Genomic DNA, 6,492 nt, shown 5'->3' on the forward strand with positions numbered 1-6,492 from the left:
CTAGATATAAAAACAGTTGCAAATTTATTTCAAAGTGTAAAGGTAAAAGACTTTTACTTCAAAATCTCTGATCCTTTACGTAGCAATTTTTAAATTTATATTTTTGCACAAAATTTATCTTAAAAAGATTACAAGTTTCTTTAAAAAAACATTGTAGCTTCACGTATGTATACACACATAACAGTTAAAATGTCTGTAAAACTAATAACTTTTATTTAATCATACATAAATTTATTTTACAGTATAAAAGCACAAGATTTCCAAATAAATTGTTCTTTAACAAAATCAAAATAATAACTAATATTTTTATTTTTTTTAGTAGCGTTTTGTTAATATATCTAAACATTTTTCTATGTTTTTTTGTAAGAAAAAAAAGTTCCCAAATTTTTATCTGAATAAAAATTGTAGATACATTTATAATATTTATATAAGTTATATGTTATAAAAATAAAAATAAGTAGGGTTTGTTAATTTTAGTTTGAATCTTATTATACTGTTTTAGTGTTAATGATTTAACTAGCAATTAATTGGAAAATATTATGCATGAGTAGAAAATAATGTTATTGAAATTATTGTAAGAGACTTTTTTTTTTTTAGAATTGCATCATGTTTACTTTTTAATGTTAATAACATCTTATGAATATTATTAGTCATACTAACAACATCTAAAACAATTTGTACAAGGTTTAATTATATCTCAAAAACTTATTTCAAAATGATAAATTATACAAATAACTTTGTAAAATATCATTTATATTTCAACACGTTACGCTGATATTCAATTCACAAAATATGTTAACTTGCTCTAAGATTATTTCTTGTAAAAGTTTTTATTGTATATAAAATGTTTTTTAATTGAGTATTAGAAACATGTTATAAATTGTATTTCAAGTTAAATTTTTGTTTAAATGTTTAAAATAACTTCTTTAAAAAAGTCAATTATAGTAAATCTGATAATTTTTATTCACAATTATTATTATTTATGTATACTAAAATTGAATATGAGTTTAAAATTACTTTATATATATACATATATAACTTTTAAAGTAGTTCATAAGGAATCATCAGTATTTCTTAAAACGACTTTCGTGTTTGATACGGTTTTTAACAAAAATATTATGTTGTTTATGCAAACTAGAGTTGAACATTAATTTTGTTAACTCTTAATTGTTATAAATTTTTAGTCAAAAGAAACTCACCATTATTTCTTGAAGCTACTTTCGTATGTATTATAGGTTTTACTATTTTGTAGCCAAAAATATTTTAGTACTACTTTAAAGACTTTAAATAGGGTAAGTTAGTAATCCACATAAAAAAATAAGTAAGATATTTGAACAAAAAGACAAAAAATTAGTGAGCAATTCAAAAGAATTAAGTTAAAAGCTAAATCATTACATAAAATAATAAAAAAATTAAAGCGTTGAAAAACTTTAAACGGAAATGATTAATTTTTGTTACTAGAACAATTCAAAAGTACAAGAAGTTACAACTTGTTAAAAATTTCATACTAAAAGTTTTTCTTGCACTTTTAAAAATGAATTTTTACCACAGATAAGTACACTCAATAATACTCTCTAATTTCTAGCCCTAATTTCCAAAATGTAAATGTAATCCAAAATCCAAAATGTTTTTTTAGGATTTTTCTTTTTAATATACTGAAATAAAAAGTTGTTGGACTTGAAAATATTAGTAAAATATAATAAAAATTTTACAAAGTTTTTGTCATTTAAAAATATTTTGTTTATTATACTACTTTATTAATTAAATGATTTATAAAAAATTTCACAACAATAAGAACTACTTTTTAAGTAAAAAATCAAATTAAAACACTTAAACTACATCAACTTTATGCAGTTTTATACTTTTATTTCAGGAGAATTAAAAAATACAAGATTTAAGTAAAACTAAACTGTGTTTTTTATTTTTGTAAATTTTAAGAAAATGTTGTTTTTAAAACAGATTCAAAATTTTGCTTTATACTTATAGACAGCACATATTCCGAAGTTTATTAAACAGATACTTTTGACTTAAGTATTAACTTATTTTTTTAACTATTTATTTTATGTTCATTATAAGTTATATGATAAAATACTTTCTGTAGATGACTAAGCAGTTAAGTAGTAGAAAACGAAAACACATCTAGTGGATATTATTTTGTGTTTAAGTAAGATATAATTTATTAATCATTTAAACAAGCAACTTAATCTAGTTTATAATCAGTCGTTATAAGAATATAACCAGAGTTTTTTGTAAGAGACTAAAACATCTCAATATTATTTAGAAATATTAGTAGTTTTTAGATACATTTTTAAAAGGAAGCTTAAAAAATTACAACACTCAGTTTGAAATACAAGTTTGTAAATTTTGATTTCAAATTTATTTTTACGTTTTGATAGTTTTTTTTCTTGCTGTATGTGGTGTTTAATTTTAATTTCTAGTTAAGAATACACCTAGCAACTTTATTGATAATACAAAACGAAATTACATCATTCCTAAAAATTAATACTTATATTTTCTGAATAAAAACATAAAAGCTAATAAGTTAAGTAAGTATCATAATAAAAAATAAAGTACACATAAATTCTAATTATTTTTTCACAAAAATCATCTATTGATATAACGAAACTATTATAAGAGATTTAGTTTTTGCACTGTGCAAAGTATCATAAATAAATTCTAAAAACTAATTTTACGACAACTAAAAACCGCTCAAAAAAGAGTTTAGACTTTTTCATAATAAGCTATTCAATAAGTATATAGGAATAATAGTTTTTAATATAATTTTGAAATGTTGTTAAAACGATATTTTACAAGTCTGAAACTAATATCCTTTATTTAAGTTGACTAGATTTATATAAAATTCTTAAATAAGTCCAGGACACAGTCAATTTTTATTTGTTTTTTTCTTCTACATTAACAATTATAAAAAATTTAAAGGTAGTTTTGAAAAATCTACAAATTTATTGCATGTTAGTTAAGTTCAAAACATTATAAGATAAAAATCTGTCCTCAGTAAACTTATGAATTAAGTTAAAACTTCAATTTATTTAAGTTAAAACATCTTGTATAGAAAAATTGTTTTATACCACTAAAAATAAGCTTTGTTTTTCTTTAACACCTTTCTTTATGCAAACACAAAAGTAAAAACTCTCTTTATAGTTTTTTATAAAGCGTTTTTTGGTATCATAAAGTGAAAAATAAATTAAACAGCATAGGAAGCCACTATGTTGTTCTAGAAATTAAAAAAAAAACTTTAACTTAAACAATTTAAATTATCTATTTAGTGACAAAACATCTAAGTTAAACCCATTCGGTTGTAGATTTATAAATAAAGATTTTTATAATCGTTAAAAATTTTAAAACACTGTGTTTGCAATTATTGTTAATAAGTACTTTGATTGGGAACAGATCAAAAATTCACGAAGGGAAATTTTTGCACAAATGAGTACTTTTTGCATAGGTGTCACTTTTGAACGAGTCATAAATTCTAGTTAAATGCTTCGTGCAAAAGTGGCAACTCGTGCATTTTTGACAACTATCTAATTTATTTTTTTTTAATTTGATGTATAACTAAACTTACAAGCATAGATTTTATATATTTTATAATTGGTACAATGCAATGATATTTCGATACCAGGCAAGTCAATTGTACAGGTCATTGATTAGTTCTTAAAAAAAAACAACAAACTTTTTATTTTGTATAACTTTAATAGCTAATAAGTTTTGAAAACTACTCCAAGTTCAGGATAATTAAAAGCTACAAGTTCAAGTATTAAAAAAAGAGTTCGGTATGTCATCAACACAACCTTTTAATTTTTGAATATTACAAAAAAAGTTTACTAAATTTCCAGTTGGATTTAAGCTTAAAAAAACAAATCCTAGTTCTAAATATTAGTAATGTAAGGTAAATAAATTGTTGTGTCGTTACAACAATAAACTAAAGGTAATTAAGGAGGTTAAACAATCTCAGGAAACAAAAAAACTAATAACTTATCTAATTGAGCTAAAACAAACAGTTTAAAATTAATTCGAGTGTATTATGTAATCGAGGTTGTTTAACTAACAAGTACAAAAATAAAAAATATTATGCTTTACAAGTACAAGTTTGAACAAATTTTTCAAATAATTTTTTTACATACAGTAGCCTTTCTATAGAAAATAGTTACAATGATAAAGTACACTTCCAAAACAAATTTTGAAATTAAATATATATTGGTTTGACATAAATAGTAGTATTTTTTTAGTATAAAGTAGTGTGACAAATTTTATTATACTGTAGAAAGTTATCAATTAGTTTATAAAAAATTAAGTTGAGTGTTATTAAACTTAAACAAGGTTTTTACATACAGTGGTTTGAATATTTATTTTGATCTGGTGTTTTATATGAGCTTGGTTTATCTTAAAATTATAAACTTGAAAACAGATACGGCCAAGTTTTAAAGATTTCCATAAGTTCATAATTAATTATAAAGATTATATACCAATTGCAACTTAAATTTTTTATAGAAATTTTACCCATTCTGAAGTTGTAAATTGTGTTTAAGCATAACAACAAACTTTCCTACGATAGTAAAAAATATATTGATTTTCTAGACAAATTTAAAACTGATTGATCATTTAAACTTTAAATTATTTAAACTATCTATTTATTGCCTTAAATAATGATTAAATATAAATTGATACTTTTCTTGCAATGAAGTTTTTAAGACAAAGTTATTCTAATTCTTCATTAGTACAATACAAAAAGTTTACCTTTATCTACAAAGCTATTCAACTAAAGACTAGTGATCGAAGGAATTAAAAAATTTCAAGTTTAGTCGGATCCGAATATTTTTTCTGAATATTTTTTTTAAATTAATATCCGGCTAAATCCAAATCTCATTTTGAAATTAGCAGTAAAAATAAAAAAAAAGACTATATAAAAAAAATAGTCTTCTTTTCATTTATGCAATTTACTTGCGGGTTTTTGATGTACTTGGATCTTTTGCATCAATTTGTACTTAACATTGTTTTAATTGTAAGCAAACTTTTAATAAAAGATTAAAACCTCAAGGCCAAAAAACCAAAACGAAATGTGACATTTAATAAGTATTAACTTGTCATGAAAATAGGTACTGAATCTTTCTCTAGCTGCTAAAACTATACACACATGTAAGTCTGTTAGATGTTATACAGATAGAGAATTATACTTTTGTGAAAGATTTGTCGATTTCAAAGTAGAACTTTTAAAAATTACTAAAATGCTTTACAATATTTATATACGAACTAAAACAAAGAGCTCTCTTGAAAACCATAAAACCGACAATCTAAATTTTAGCAATAACAAAAAACAAAAACTAGAATCCATTAATGTTCGTATTTTACAACTACCTACTTACAAAATAGTTCATTAACATTTTTTTAAACGAACTATAACTGTTTATGATAAACACAATGTAAAAATAAAACCAGCATTTTTACAAAAAATTGTACGAAAACTAACATTCAGAAGTATTATACTGAAGTCTCAATAACAATCAAACCTGCTCATTAGACCACATCGTCTCCTACATGGGAAATAAATCAGCCCAAATGTTTTGAAGAGTTTCTGTTTTTTTTTTGTTTTTGATCATTTGAATGAATGTATACCGTGTTAAAACTCAAACATTGAGAATAAGTTGAAATTTCCAGAGGTGTGCTATAGGTGAGCTTTATAATTTAGAATCAATGCTGATCAAAAAATAAAATTGAAGTTAAACACACACACATATAGCAAAAATAGAAAGATAGCTTTATTGACAATGTATCAAATTATATTGTTTTAAAACTTTAAACTGATTGCTTTTTTAAAACCTGGTATGTTTTACATCTTAACAAAATCTAATATTCTTCTAATCAAATTTACATTTCATTTGACTTTTTGAAAAATAATTGATACAAAAATCTTAAAGTGATCTACTGTAACCATAAAGTTAGTATCTGACCGGATCCAAACTCACTTTTAAACTAGTATTTGGCCGGATCCAAATACTAGGATTCGGTGGATCAATACCGAAAACAATAAAACACTTTTCTAAAGTTTTCATACCGACAAAACACGCTTACTCAACATATACATAGGAACCACTGAATTCGTTTTCTTTCAAATGATTCTGTCAACCAACTGTTGTGGTAAGAGTAGCTTTGACACTTGGAAATACTTGAAACTCAAAGCGTGTGTAAACATCAAAACTTGGGTTTCGTTACCACTCAAGTTTGAGTACCCATCAAACAAAAAACGTTATCACATGGCCCCTTCTGCTTAAAAACTTAAAGCTAATTTGCTAGAACTTGCTGTTCACCTTTTGATTTATAAGCAGTGTTGCACAGCTGTAGCTTAGTTTTAAGGTGTAAACCAATAAAGTAATTATAAGGTTTAGTTAAGACTTAATTAAAACACAAACTTGGTATTTGACATTTAAACTCACATAAATATTCACACAAACGCCATGCTATTTAAAACTTGTATTTAAT

The sequence above is a fragment of the Thalia democratica genome, chromosome 9 (genome assembly GCF_965202585.1).
Source record: "Thalia democratica chromosome 9, ktThaDemo2.hap1.1, whole genome shotgun sequence".
Classification (NCBI taxonomy): Eukaryota; Metazoa; Chordata; class Thaliacea; order Salpida; family Salpidae; genus Thalia; species Thalia democratica.